Here is a 14897-nt window from a genome sequence, read left to right as displayed (position 1 = left end):
AAAAGTTTGTGGTTTGTCGAAGACCAGTTTACCTGCTCTGTTGTTGCTTGCACATGCGTGTCCTAAGGTACCATCCTCTACTCCAAAGCCAAAGCTTACCCCTATGACTTCTAAGATTTTGTTGTAGTCTCAGCACTTACATTTAAGTCTTTGATCTATTTTAGTTTCTGTATATGGTGTGCAGCAGCGACCCAATTTCATTCTTTTACACGTAGGTACCCAGTTGTCCTAGTACCATTTGTTGAAAAGACAATTCTTTCCATATTGAATTGTCTTGGGACCCTTGTTGAAAATCAATTGATCCAGAAATCCATTTCTGGTTTCTCAGTTCTGTTAGTTCTGTTGCACTGAAATATATGCCTGTTCTTATGCCAGTACCACACTGTTTGAACCATTGTAGCTTTGTAATAGTTTTGAAGTCAGGAACTGTGAATCCTTCATTTTTTTTCTTTTCCAAGATTGTTTTGGTTGATCTGTGTCTTTTGATTCTCTCTCTCTCTCTCTCTCTCTCTCTGTCTCTCTCTCTCTCTCTCCAGATCCTTGCTCTGTCACCTAGGCTGCAGTACAGTAGTGCAATTTTGGCCCACTGCTACCTCTGCCTCCCGGTTCAAGCAATTATCCTGCCTCAGCCTCCCGAAAAGCTGGGATTACAGGCACATGCCATTATGCCTGGCTAATTTTTGTATTTTTAGTAGAGACAGGGTTTCGCTGTGTTGGGCAGGCTGGTCCCTAACTCCTGACCTCTGACCTCAGATGATCTGCCCACCATGGCCTCCCAAAGTGCTGGGATTACAGGTGTGAGCCATTGCACCTGGCCGGTGTGTTTTGATTTCCATATGAATTTTAGGATCAGTTCGTCAATTCCAGCAAATAAGCCATCTGGGATTTGGATGGGAATTGCAACTAAATTTGTTTACCTATTGCAGGTATTGCTACCTTAAGGTTAATCTTCTGAACCATAAACATGGGAAGTCTTTCCATTTATTTAGGTCTGCATTAATTTCTTTCAATAGTGCTTTGCAGTTTTCAGCATGGAAATTTTGCGCTTGTTAAATTTATTGCTAAGTATTTCATTATTTTTGACACAATTGTACATGGAATTGTTTTCAAATTTTATTTTCAGAACATTCATTGTTAGTGTATAAAATTTATATATTGATTGCAAGGCCAGGTGTAGTGACACACATCTGTAATCTCAGCCCCTTGGGAGGCTGAGGCAGATGGATCACTTGAGCTCCTGCATTCCAGAGCAGCCTGGACAACATGCTGAAACTCTGCCTCTGCCAAAAATACAAAAAATAGCCAGGCTGTGGTGGCATGCACCCGTAGTTCCAGCTACTCAGGAGGGAGGATGAGGTCAGAGGATTCACTGAAGTCAGGAAGTCAAGGCTGCAGTAAGCTGTGTTTGCACCACTGAACTCCAGCCTGGACAACAGAGTGAGACCCTGTCTCAAAAAGGAAAAAAAAAAAAAAAGGTTTTCTTGTATATCGATTCCTATAACTTTGCTAAACTTGTTTATTAGTTTTCTAATTTTTTTGTGTGTTGAATCTGTAAATTACTTTGGGCAGTATGACCATTTTCATGATATTGATTCTTCCTAGCCATGAACATGGAATGTTTCTCCATCTGTTTGTGTCATCTCTTATTTCGTTGAGCAATGGATTGCAGTTCTCCTTGAAGAGGTCCTTTACGTTCCTTGTTAGTTATATTCCTAGATATTTTATTCTCTTTGTAGCAATTGTGAATGGCAGTTCATTCTTGATTTGGCTCTCTGCCAGTCTGTTACTGGTGTATAGGAATGCTTGTGATTTTTGCACATTGATTTTGTATCTTAAGACTGCTGAAGTTGCTTATCAGTTTCAGGAGATTTGGGGCTGAGACAATGGGGTCTTCTAGATGTACAATCATGTCGTCTGCAAATAGAGACAATTTGACTTTCTCCTTTCCTAATTGAATACGCTTTATTTCTTTTTCTTGCCTGATTGCTCTGGCTAGAACTTCCAATACTATATTGAATAGGAGTGGGGAGAGAGGGCATCCTTGTCTAGAGCCAGATTTCAAAGGGAATGCTTCCAGTTTTTGCCCATTCAGTATGGTATTGGCTGTTGGTTTGTCGTAAATAGCTTTTATTATTTTGAGATACGTTCCGTCAATACCTAGTTTATTGAGGGTTTTTAGCGTAAAGGGCTGTGGAATTTTGTCAAAGGCCTTCTCTGCATTAATTGAGATAATCATGTGGTTTTTGTCTTCGGTTCTGTTTATGTGGTGAATTATGTTTATAGACTTGTGTATGTTGAACCAGCCTTGCATCCCTGGGATAAAGCCTACCTGATCGTGGTGGATAAACTTTTTGATGTGCTGTTGCAATCGGCTTGCCAGTATTTTATTGAAGATTTTTGCATCTATGTTCATCGTGGATATTAGCCTCAAGTTTTCTTTTCTTGTTGAGTTTGGTATCAGGATGATGTTGGTCTCATAAAATGATTTGGGAAGGATTCCCTCTTTGTGGATTGTTTGGAATAGTTTCAGAAGGAATGGTACCAGCTTCTCTTTGTATGTCTGGTAGAATTCATCTGTGAACCCATCTGGACCTGGACTTTTTTGGGGTGGTAGGCTCTTAATTGCTGCCTCAACTTGTTATTGGTCTATTCAAGGTTTCGACTTCTTCCTGGTTTAGGCTTGGGAGGATGCAGGTGTCCTGGAATTTATCCATTTCTTCCAGGTTTACTAGTTTATGTGCATAGAGTTGTTTGTAATAATCTCTGATGATGGTTTGAATTTCTGTGGCATCTGTGGTGATATCCCCTTTATCGTTTTTTATTGCATCTGTTTGATTATTCTCTCTTTTCTTTTTTATTAATCTGGCTGGTGGTCTATTTTGTTGATCTTTTCAAAAAACCAGCTCCTGGATTTATTGATTTTTTGAAGGTTTTTTTTTGTGTTTCTAGCTCCTTCAGTTCTGCTCTGATCTTAGTTATTTCCTGTCTTCTGCTAGGTGTTTAGTTTTTCTGATCTTGCTCCTCTACCTCATTCAATTTTGATGATAGGGTGTCAATTTTAGATCTCTCCTTTCTTCTCATGTGGGCACTCATTGCTATATATTTTCCTCTAGCGACTGCTTTAAATGTGTCCCAGAGATTCTGGTATGTTGTGTCTTCGTTCTCATTGGATTTGAAGAACATCTTTATTTCTGCCTTCATTTCATTGTTTATCCAGTCAACATTCAAGAGCAAGTTGTTCAGTTTCCATGAAGCTGTGCGGTTCTGAGTTAGTTTCTGCATTCTGAGTTCTAACTCGATTGCACTGTGGTCTGAGAGACTGTTTGTTATGATTTCTGTTCTTTTGCATTTGCTGAGGAGTGATTTATTGCCAATTATGTGGTCAATTTTAGAGTAGGTGTGATGTGGTGCTGAGAAGAATGTATATTCTGTGGATTTGGGGTGGAGAGTTCTGTAAATGTCTATAAGGTTTGCTTGTTCCAGGTCTGAGTTCAAGTCCTGGATATCCTTATTAATTTTCTGTCTGGTTGATCTGTCTAATATTGACAATGGGGTGTTAAAGTCTCTCACTATTATTGTGTGGGAGTCTAAGTCTCTGTGTAAGTCATTAAGAACTTGCCTTATGTATCTGGGTGCTCCTGTATTGGGTGCATATACATTTTCTAATATTTCTTAAGTTTATTAGTTTATTAGTAAACTTGATTATTAGTTCTTAAGTGTTTATTATTTAAGTTTATTAGTGAACTTGTTTATTAGTTCTTAAGTGTTCCTTAGTTCTTAAGTTTATTAGTTTTTAAGTGAATTTCTTTGTGCTTTCTATATAGAAGCTCATGTCATCTGCAACTAGAGATAGTTTTACTGCTTCCTCTCCAGGATGGATACCTTTTACTTCTTTTACCTACCTAAGTGTTCTGACTACAACATCTAGCACCATGTTGAACAGAAAGCAAGAGAAAACATGCCGTCTTTCCTGTTCAGTCTAACGTCAGCTGTGGGTTTGTCTTAGATGCCTTCTAGAGATAGAGATGAAGATAGTGACAGGGCGAGAGGCTGGAGGTAAGCCTGTTATCAGTTATGTCTGCTCCCTGTATGTGGGCTCTCTGAATAATGTCCTTGGTAAACAGAAGGTCTTCGTTTTTACATAGTCTTATTTATCATTAATCTCCTTGTGCCCCTTTGAAGAAATGTTTGCTCACCCAGGTTACTGAGGACGTCATTTAATGCTGTCTTCTAGAAACCTTCTCATTTTGCCTTTCATGTCTAGGTCTGTCATCCACCTAGAATGGCTTCTCATGTGTCCTATTGGGCGGGGGAGGTGTCACAACGTGTGGCTTCAAACACTTATTCCAGTGTGATAGTTATTGAGAAATCGTGTCCTTTCTGAACTCTTGCCCAGTGCCGCCACCTGTGTCCTGAGTGAAGCATCTGCGTGTGTTCAGGTCTGTTCTGGGTCTTCGTGTCTGTGTGGCGAGTGCATCTGTCTATCCTCGCACTTGTCACATTGCTTTGTCTTTAAAAGAAGGGATGATATTTTATAGTGCAAGCTCTCCCACCATATTTTTCAAGAGCGTCTTCAATATCTTTGGTGCTTTGCAACATAACATAAGTTTAGAATCAGCAAGTAAATAAATAGCAGAAGTCTACTGTATTTTTGATAGGACTGCGCTGACTCTGTTGTCCATCAGGAGAAATTACATCTTTACAATCTTGAACATTCTCTTACTAATCCACGGACAAGGAATAATGCCCCTTTATTTACAAAAGTTTTGTTTTTTATAAATCTGCATAGGTAGATTTGTTGTATAGGTGCATTGCATGCCACAGGGATTTGGTGTACAGATTATTTTGTCACCCAGGTTCCAGGTAATAAGCAGAGGACTGGACACGGAGTTTCTCCTTCCTCACGCTTCTCCCACCCTCTACTCTCAGATAGGCCTTGGGGTCTGTTCTCTTCTTTGTGTGGGTGTGTAGTACATGCATAGCTCTCACTTATAAGTGAGAACATGTGCTGTTTGGTTTTCTGTTCCTGTATTAGTTCACTTAGGACAACGGCCTCCAGCTCTATCCATGCTGGTGCAAAGAACATGACCTAGTTCTTTTTCATGGCTGCGTAGTGTTCCGTGGTATACATTTATATAAAGGTTTCTTGTAATGTTTCTATTATTTTATAATTTTCTGTGTGGAACATTGTGAAAATGTGGTGGTCTTCTAGAGCTCTCATTCGATTTGTCCTTACTTTTTTTTTTTTATGCTATTGTTGCCAGAAAAGCAGTCTTGATTCAGAACCCGAGAGAGAGCTCTTGGATCCTATGCAGGAAGAAATTCAAGGCGAGTGGCAGAGTGCAGGAGAAGAAGCAAGTTTCTTAGAAACGACTCCATTGCAGAGTTTGAGTTTGATGTCCTCAGAGGGCGTGTGAGACACGAACCTCTTTGTTTTAAGCTTTTCTTATATGAGGTCTTGCTCTGTAAAGTCTGTTTGAAGCTGTGACTCTATGTGTGTAGGCTGACAGCATTGCAAAACTACTCTGTTGATTTAAAGAAAACTGTTCTTGACATTTTAGTCATACTCCAGTGCACGGGGGTATCATTATCATGAAGGCATACGTTGCCGCAGGTATTGGGACAGCTGGCCTTCCTGTTGTGGTAGGAGTTTGTCCTTGCAGGAATGACTGAGCTGCTTTCTTGGCTGTGAACATCTCAGAACTGTGGGGCAGGACGTGGGTTGGTTTTAAAATGGCGTTACACTGGCCCTCCTGGGCTCCTGCTTCCCTAATGCTTTGCCAATTACCTTTGAAATTATTTTTATTTGGTTGATGATAGATAAAATTATCAATAAAGAATCTAACGCCTCTGTGAAACTCATTTATTCATTTGAATCATTTATCTAGAGATTCTTTGGGATTTTTTTCATACACGCTTACATCATCTGAGATTAACGGCAGTTTTCTGTCTTTATTTCTGACCCTTAAGTCTTCTATTCATTTTTCTAGCCTCATTTTAGTGTCTAGCGCCTCACAGAGAATGTTGAAAGCTGACACTGTCAAGCTTCCTCGTCCACGTGTCACTTCCAAGGAGAGTGGGACAGCATCTCATCACCCAGAGGATGGTGAGTGTGCTTTGAAGATACCCTTTATGAGATTAACAGGATGATCATCTGTTCCTAGAATGGATGTTGAATTTCATCCAAGGTATTTTCTAGGATAGTGAGGTGATTATAATATTTTTCTTCTTTATTCCCTATTTATTTCATAGATTATGTTAATGGATTTGCAAACGTAAATCCAGCCCTGCATTTCTGGAATACACCAGCCTGGTTATACCTATTGTCCCCCTTGTATACTGCTAGATGTAGTTGGCTAGTGTGTGTTTTAAAGTTTTGCGTCTGTACTCACGAGGAGATCAGCTCATCACTCTCCTCTCTTGTGCATTCCTTTCCAAGTTTGCAGAATCAATGGTATGCTGACCCCACGGAGTGCAAGTGTTCCCACGTTTGAAAGTCCATGCGAGGGTGTGTGTAAAGCCCCTGCCGTTTTATTCTTAAGTATTTGGCAGAATTTGTTAATGAAGCCATCTCTACCTGGGATTTTTGTGTGTAAAACTTTTAATTTTGAATACAAACTTTTCAATGTGTTTGTAATTCTTCAGACTTGTGTCAGTTTGTTGCCAGTGTGTGATTCCATAGGTTTTTGTTCCTTTTGCCCCTGTTTTCAAGTGTGCTGGCATCTTCGTGCCCCACACTGGCATCGTGCCCACGCTGGCATCGTGCCCTGAGCTAGTGTCTTCAGGTGTCTTATAATCTGCATGCTGCCTCCTCATGTTTTTTTCCTGCCACTGGTTACTTGTGCCGTCTCTACATTTTGGTGATGGTTTCAGTTTTATTGGTTTCTCAAAGAAACAGCTGTTGGCTTCCGTGGTTGTCTCTGTTGGCGTCTGCCTGACCCATCCATGCCTGCTGTTTTCCTTCTCAGCCTCCCTCTGCCTGTTTTCTGTGGGTGTGCTTCACTGGATTATTTCCTCTAATTTCTTAAAATGAGTTTCTGGCTCACCAGCTTCTGTCTCCCTCGTGGGAATAGCCCAGCCCTCACCGGTGGTTTTCAGGAGCTTGTTACTGGGCAAACACTGGGTCCTCTGCATCTTAGATTGTGTTCATGGTGTTGACGTGGAGGAGAGCCGCAGGGTCACCGCCTGTGCGCACTGCGTCTCCTGCAGGGCTGCCTGGGGCGGAGGTTGCAACAGCTCCGCTAGCGTAGCCTCCGGAGGAAGGGCACGGATGCCATCTCAGTGTGAGTCCTAGAATGTGAGCTCTGTCAGGAATTCCTGTGGTCATGTAGTTCTTTTTTCTGCCATTGCTCCTGTCCAGAAGGTCACAGGCAAAAAGAACAGGTCTGGAAAATTAGACTCGGTTTATTTGTCTCAATCATCCTCTCTCCTTCTGTCACATAAATTTATGTCAATCGTAGGATATGCTGGAGGTTTGGCGCTCTCTCTCTGACACACACAAGGTGACATTCGCTATCACAGGTGCCTCTGAGGAAGAATTTGGGCTCAGAGAACATTTCTGAGGCTTCCCCAAGAAGGACGGAGAGTCTTCACACTGATTTGTACGCAGGCCGGGCTCACCCCCGGTGGCTGGCAGTTTCAGTTTCACCGGCTTTCCCACGCCCTCACCTGACCTCCTGTTTCGTTAGTCCTGCCGTTTACTTACCATAAACTTGGAATCCTTGCCCATTTTATCAGAGCTTGGCCTTTCTCTTCCTATAAGGATATAGACTCCCTCTTGCTCAAGAGAGGTCAGATTTTCCCTCTTCCCGACTTCAGCCGATTGGACCAGGACCTCCCACAACAGGGAGGACAATCAGCTTTACTCAGAGTCCAGCCATGTCAATGTCAATCTTATCTGCAAACGCCCTCACAGAAACATCCGGAATAGCATTTGACCACATGCCTGTGGCTCAGCAGGAATCAGGTTGACACGTAAAATTAATCATCACATTCAGTGTTTGGTAAACTTCAACAAGAAGGGACCTTTGTTCTCTGACTGTGGAAAAATTCTTCTATATTTCTTTGAAAATTTCTCTTTTCATTTTTGTCTTCTGTCTCCTCATTGCAACACGTTAATTCTCACTGATTAAGCCTTTCTGATTTTATTTTTCTGTCATAGTTCCTATCTTATTATCTTTTTGTTTTTGAATCTTTTGTTCAGTTTTGGCTTCCAGCACTTCCGTTAATTTATTGATCATACTTTTAACGTTTCATGGATCTTTGCGAGCCTCTGGGTCATGTTCATATTTTACTGTTTTTATTTTGTGGATTCAATCACTTCTTGAATCTCTCTCTGCATGCTGATTTTCTGTTTGTGTTTTCTACATTACCCTGCTGTGTAAGGTCTGCTTTCCTGTTTCTCTGCCTTTGACTGTCTCTTCAATGCTCACATAATCGGGCATGCATCTCCTTCTCACGTCCCCCTTAAACTCCACGGCGGGGACAGGAAGTGCAGCTCAGGGGAGCAAGCCTTCTCCCCACCTTTGCTTTTATGATCATTGCAGGGTCCTAAAGTACACAATTTAGTCAATTATTACATATCGCATGACTGTTACGGTTATAATTTGGAATACTAAATAGCAATGAAGAAATGTTTATAAGATGCCAGGTGCCAGGAAGAAAAAAGTTCATGTAAAATTGTAACTATGTTATGACTGTAAGTACAGGTAAAGCATGCAGGCCTGTTGGCAGGGTCTATGTCCAGGCAAAAGAGAATGGAAACATTTATTTGTACTTTCGCCGTGGGTCGCTTTCTCCATTGGGTTAATTTGCTTTCTTACTGATCAATTTATTTGTGCAGTAAATAAAAAGTAAACATTTTAATAAAAAGTAATAAACACGTAATAAAGTGTTACCTTACGTGGATGGACTTCAGCCATTTTTCTGCTGAAGAGCGTGCAGCTGGTTTCCTCCCAGTATGTGCAGCGGTGCTCCGAAGCCCACACGTATCCCTTGGTGCTGTGGGTTCTATTGCCATAGGCTGTATTCTGCAAGGTGGGATTTCGGATGTCAGTGGGCATGTGTAGTTTTATTTTACTGTTGTGCAATGATTTCTCAAAACACTGTTGCCGTAACAAGCCATGTGTGGTAGTGCTAACTCCAAACCCAGTGTGTTGTGACGCTAATGGCATTGCTGTGCAACCTTTTTTCCCTGAGATGTGAGTGGTGAAAAATGGCACCTCCGTATTGACTCAGCACGCGGCGCCGTGACTGGCGGTGAGCTTGGGCACCTTTCCAAGTGTACAGCAGCAAGGTCTGTGCTTTTCACCAGCAATTGTGTACACGTATCTCTTTTATTTTTAAAAATCTTATTAATTTGTGCAACCTTTTCATATATTCAGGTTATTACCTGCCACGTGTGTAACACAGATTTTCCTCCAGTCTGTCTTTTTTCACAGCTCTGTAGTAACCTTGATGTACCAGCAATTACTTTTCTTTCCTTTTTTAAATGTCTCTCATGACTCCTGCCCTATTGTAAAGTTTTCTCCCATTTCAACACGAAGGCAATACTTTGATACATTTTATTCTGATACTACATGTGTTCTCGTATTAAATGTATGTCTCTCATTCACCCAGAATTTATTTTTGCGTGGGGTGTGATGTGGGAGTCCAGCATCTTTCCCGTGCGGTTGATGATTGTGGCACTGTGCCCCTGACTGGATGGACCCCTGTCCCTGCAGCTCGGACCGGCCATCCCCATTGCACGATGCTTGCGTGCCTGGACCGGCCTGGATCCTGCAGCTTGCTGCCGGCCCGTGTCCTCCATCCTCACGCTGCTCCCTCCCTCTGGAATCTCAGGTGCCACTCACTAAACTACAGGGATATCGCAGACATAGAAAATTGTTCATAATATTTTGTTAGGACAAAAAAAAAAAACAGATGAGAAAACACCGACAGCATTAAAAACGTGTGTGTGTGTGTGTGTGTGTGTGTGTGTGTGGTGTGCATGCATGTGTGTGTGTGTATTTTGTGCATAGAAAGGTGTGAAACATTATACATTTACAATGTTAATAGTAGTTATGTATGGGTAAAGCGATTAGAGGTGAATTGCTTTCTTACTGTATTTTCACTTTTCTATAATAATTATCTGTGTCATTAAATCGAAACTTTAAAAATGAGTGACTCTCTTTGAAGTACAAAATAAAGCCACCAACTTCACTTTGTCTTCAGGCCTCACATCAGTGAGTCGTCAAGGTGGATTTTAAAGTGGGAAAGGCTGTAGGCGTTCCTCATCTAAAACTGGGTAAAGACTGTAGCGGCTTGTTTAGTCTTATTAAAGGGAATGGCTGTTCATAAAGTTGTGGCGAATACACACGACTTCTCTGCATGCCGAAGCAGCTGTGTGACGTTCATAATGAGGTCACTGTTAGAGGCCAGTTGGGATGAGGCTGCTAGGTACTGCCTACGATCATCAGTCAGCAGAGGCTTTTCCTTTGTCTATAGAAGAATCTCGGAAAATGCTATTGGAAGCTCATCATTTCCCTGCCCTGCAGACTTCTTGGTAGGACTTCCACAGGTCTGCAGCTCTGGTGGTGGCCGTGAATTTCATCTGGCTCCACCTCTGTTTGGTTCCCGGGCATGGAGTTCTGTTCTGGCAGCTCTGCCATTGAGAACAATGGGAGTCGCCTCCCTGTTGGGAGAGCGAAGCTGCCAGCAGGTTGTGTAATTCACAGCTCCAGAAGATTCCAACCACCTGCTGACGAAGGGGAATGAGAGCTCCGCCTTAAGGCGGTGACCTGTGAATGGTACAAGCTGTGAAAACGTACTCAGAGATGGGAGCGCCATGCACGTCTGCCAGCAGGAGGCTTAGCGAACTCGCTTCTCCACGGGCTGCATATGGCTGGTGACACTCCAGTTGTCTGATGTGCCCCACGTTGGATATAATACGGATTTTAAACACAGTGATGTTTTATTTTGTTTTGCAAAACTAAAAGGATAATTTACTAAGTCTGAAGTCATATTGACACCATTTCTTTTGTATGAGTTTTCTAATGTAGCTTCACGTTTACGGGTGACTGGTGAATTTTACATAGCGCGGTTTTCAGTATAAGCTGCGGATTGAAAGATATGGGAGTCAGACTTGCCATTATCCTGTCTCTAGAGAGCAGCAGAAATATGGGACATTTGCACAAGAAGTTCCACTGAACTTCAAAGATTGAATTTTTTGATGCGTGCTATATATTTCCACACCTTTTCTGGTATTATCTGTTCAAATGTTTGCCAAAAATTTATTGAGATATTTATTGTTGGTATTTAAGAGCTCTGTATTAAAGTTACAGGAGAGGTTGTCAAAAATAATAAGAAATAGAAGAAATCCGTGGCCACAGGCGAGGGGACAAGCTTGGTAATGTGTGAGGTCACCAGCAATACAAATGAGCAGAAACATCTTGTTCAGTGTGAGGACCCTACGTGATTGAGAGGAAATTAAATTGCAGGAGATACAATTTCTTTACATGTGAATGATGCATTTCAGAAAGGACCTTATTGAAGTTCATGGAAATAAAAATGAGTGTTGACGCTTAGGCCAGGGAGGGCAGTGCCTTCCAGCGGCCCCAGCAGCTCCGGGAGCGGCACAGAACACGCATTCACTCCCAGACGCACACAAACCCCGCGGGGGCAGCCAGTCCCGGGAAGCGGCACCCAGGCGTTTCCACCAGCTTCATTTGCTATCAACTGCAGTACCACTAACAGACACTCAGTAACGACTGCAAAGTGAGGATATGCTTTAATCTTTGAGAAATAAGAAATTTTTGGGAAATTTATATAATTGTATAAGTGTAACTGTTAAATAATTTTGTGTTGGATTAAATTAAATGAAAATTTGTTATAACTGTTGGCCTATACCTGGTGTATTATTAGTCCATTCTTGCCTTGCTATGAAGGAGTGCCTGAGGCTGGGTAATTTGTAAGGAAAAGAGGTTTAGTTTAAGAGGAAAAGAAGAAGTTTAATCCACAGGCTATGCAGGAAGCCTGGGGCATCTGCTTCTAGGGAGGCTTTGGGGAGCGTTCATTCATGGCGGAAGGCAAAACCTGAGCAGGACCCCGAGAGAGGCAGCAGGTGCCACACACGTTAAACAGTCAGATCTCCTGAGAACTCCCTCAGGAGAACAGCAGGAGGGATGGTGGTAAGGCATTCACGGAGGATCCAACCCTGTGATCCACCTCCTCCCACCAGGCCCCACCTCCAACACCGGGGGTGACAGTTGAACATGAGATTTGGGTGGGGACACAGACCCACACCGTGTCACCTAGGATGGGAGTTTGGTGATTCTTCTCATGTATGCTTTAGACCACATAATTAAAAGAAGCAGTTGCGTGAACTCTCTCTGCCTCTGTACTAAGGGATTCGGGAACATTGATGGCGTGTAGTCACTCACCCTTTAGTTCTAACCCCACCGTTGTTAGGTGCACATCCTCGCTGGGGTCCTGAGGTGGGGGAGGGTGCTGGTGCAGGCGGCTCCCAGGGAATGGGAGAGGGATGCTCACTGTTCCTCATTGTCTGTAACTGTCCTGTGGCCTTACATGGCTTCTGCATTCAAACGCTGCTGATTGACTGAGGAAATAAGCAATTTTGAGGTTAGGAGAATTGTCTGCAATTACACAACAAAATTAATAATAATTGCTATGGAACTGCTCCAAGCAACACACATCTCTTAGGGCAAAGGCAAAGAATAAAGCAAAGATGGTACATACAGACATAAGGCTCAGCGTGCTCTGCAGACGTGCACACGGCTCCATGCAGGGAAAAGGATATACAGAAGCATCCAGCTGCTTCCAAAGGTGAGACTGCAATCCTCAATATACCTGGAAAAAAATAACATAAAATGAAAGACTTCAAAAGAGGATTTCTGGGTCTTATTTTCCTTTGTTTGTTTGTTTTGTTTTTGCTTACCCTATGTGGCAAACTGTTCAAATGGGCATGGATGACATTGATTTTCTCAGGATCTCCCTGTAATTTCGTTCTCGGCCTGATAGCACAGGAGGACTCAGAGAGTTTTCACGTCTGCATTTCCCCCAGCAGTGAGTCCTCAAATGTCCAAGGTCCAGTCTTGACAGAGAACTTACAAGCACAAACAAAGCAGGCAAACAGGCAGAAAATAGCAGGCTGGTGTCGCGCATGGACCCAACCCACCTGCTTGTCACCATGTGCCAGGCTCTGCCCAGGAGACCTCAGTTCCAGCAACAGCAGGACACAGGGGAAGGCTGCCGGCAGGCTGCAGACAGAATTCCGACACGCAGAGACACCCGTTAGCAGGTGGGCACAGACTTGTCACTCACATCTTCCTGGTGCATTCCTTCCTGTCACCACCCCCACCACCTCCTGACGTGTCGCACCACACGACTTGCAGGTTAGCTGGCCCCTTGGTGAGTTTTGTATAAATGGCGCCACGTGTCTTTTGTGTCTAGCTTCTCTGGTTCAATATCACGTATGCACGCAGCAACAGTTGGTTCGTTTTTACCACTGCATGTAGTGGCAGAATGTATAAACTGTAACCATATCCCAGGGACACAGAAGGCCAGAGTCCCTTTGCCTGGACCCTCAGGACCAGTGTGCCAGTCCAGCCTGAGTCTCAGCTTCACCCTCTGGCTCTTAGAGGTCTTGGGCTGCAGGAAACGCAAATGCAGCTTCCAAGGGATGTGGTTACAGGCTAGCAGCAGAATGGATGATACTGTATTCCTGTGGATACAGTGACAGTCTATCCACTCCACTGCTAACACAGGATCCAGCGGTTTCTTCTTTTGGCTGTTGCAAAGAGTGCTGCCCTGACACCTGTGCACTTCTTTTGGTTGGATATACCTGGAAGTGGAATTGCTGAATCATAAATTCTGCATGTTTGTGATCCGTTTGTTTCTTTCTTTAAGCACACGGTGAAATGGGCAGATTGTAAGGATACAGTCTAATGAGCTCTGACGGCGGTGCACACCCGTGCGACTCGCTGATGAGCTTTGACTGCGGTACACACCCGTGTGACTCACTGATCAGCTGACTGTTGTACACACCCGTGCGACTTGCTGATGAGCTCTGACTGTTGTACACACCCGTGTGACTCACTGATCAGCTGACTGTTGTACACACCCGTGTGACTCGCTGATGAGCTCTGTTATACACACCCGTACGACTCGCTGATGAGCTCTGACTGTTGTACACACCCGTGTGACTCACTAATCAGCTGCCTGTTATACACACCTGTGTGACTCACTAATGAGCTTTGTTTACACACCCGTGTGACTCACTAATCAGCTGACTATTGAATACACCCGTGCGACTTACTAATGAGCTATGACTGTTGTACACATATGTGCGACTCGCTGATGAGCTCTGACTGTTGTACACACCCCTATGACTCACTAATCAGCTGACTGTTGTACACACCTGTGCGACTCGCTGATGAGCTCTGACTGTTGTACACACGTGTGACTCACACATGGATGGAGTCAGGGAAGAGCATTTCTATAACTCATGCATTTTCTCTGGCCAGATCCCCAAGTATTTGTTATTGGAGTTTCTAGCACCCTAAGTTAGCTCTGCCTGTTCCAGAACCTTGTATGGAAGGAATCATACAGCACGAGCTCCTTTGTTTTTGGCTTCTTTTGCTTAGTGTGATGCTTTGACATTTGTCCAGCTTACAGGAGTCGTTATTCCCTCCTTTAGATGGTGATTCTGCAACCTCTTCAGTCTCCTGACCAGCCGATGGGCATTTGGGTTATTTCCAGTGTGTCACTGTAAGGGATGAACTTCCCTGATTCTTTTTGTAGGCGACGTATCGTGGACTGTGTTTTCATCTGTCTTGGAAGTGGGTGGATACCTTGGAGTGGAGTGGCTGGTCATAGGGTAGACAGACGCTTCCTGTTTC

The sequence above is a fragment of the Saimiri boliviensis genome, chromosome 4 (genome assembly GCF_048565385.1).
Source record: "Saimiri boliviensis isolate mSaiBol1 chromosome 4, mSaiBol1.pri, whole genome shotgun sequence".
NCBI lineage: Eukaryota > Metazoa > Chordata > Mammalia > Primates > Cebidae > Saimiri > Saimiri boliviensis.
The sequence above is the reverse complement of the archived record's forward strand: the minus strand, read 5'-3'. Positions refer to the sequence as shown.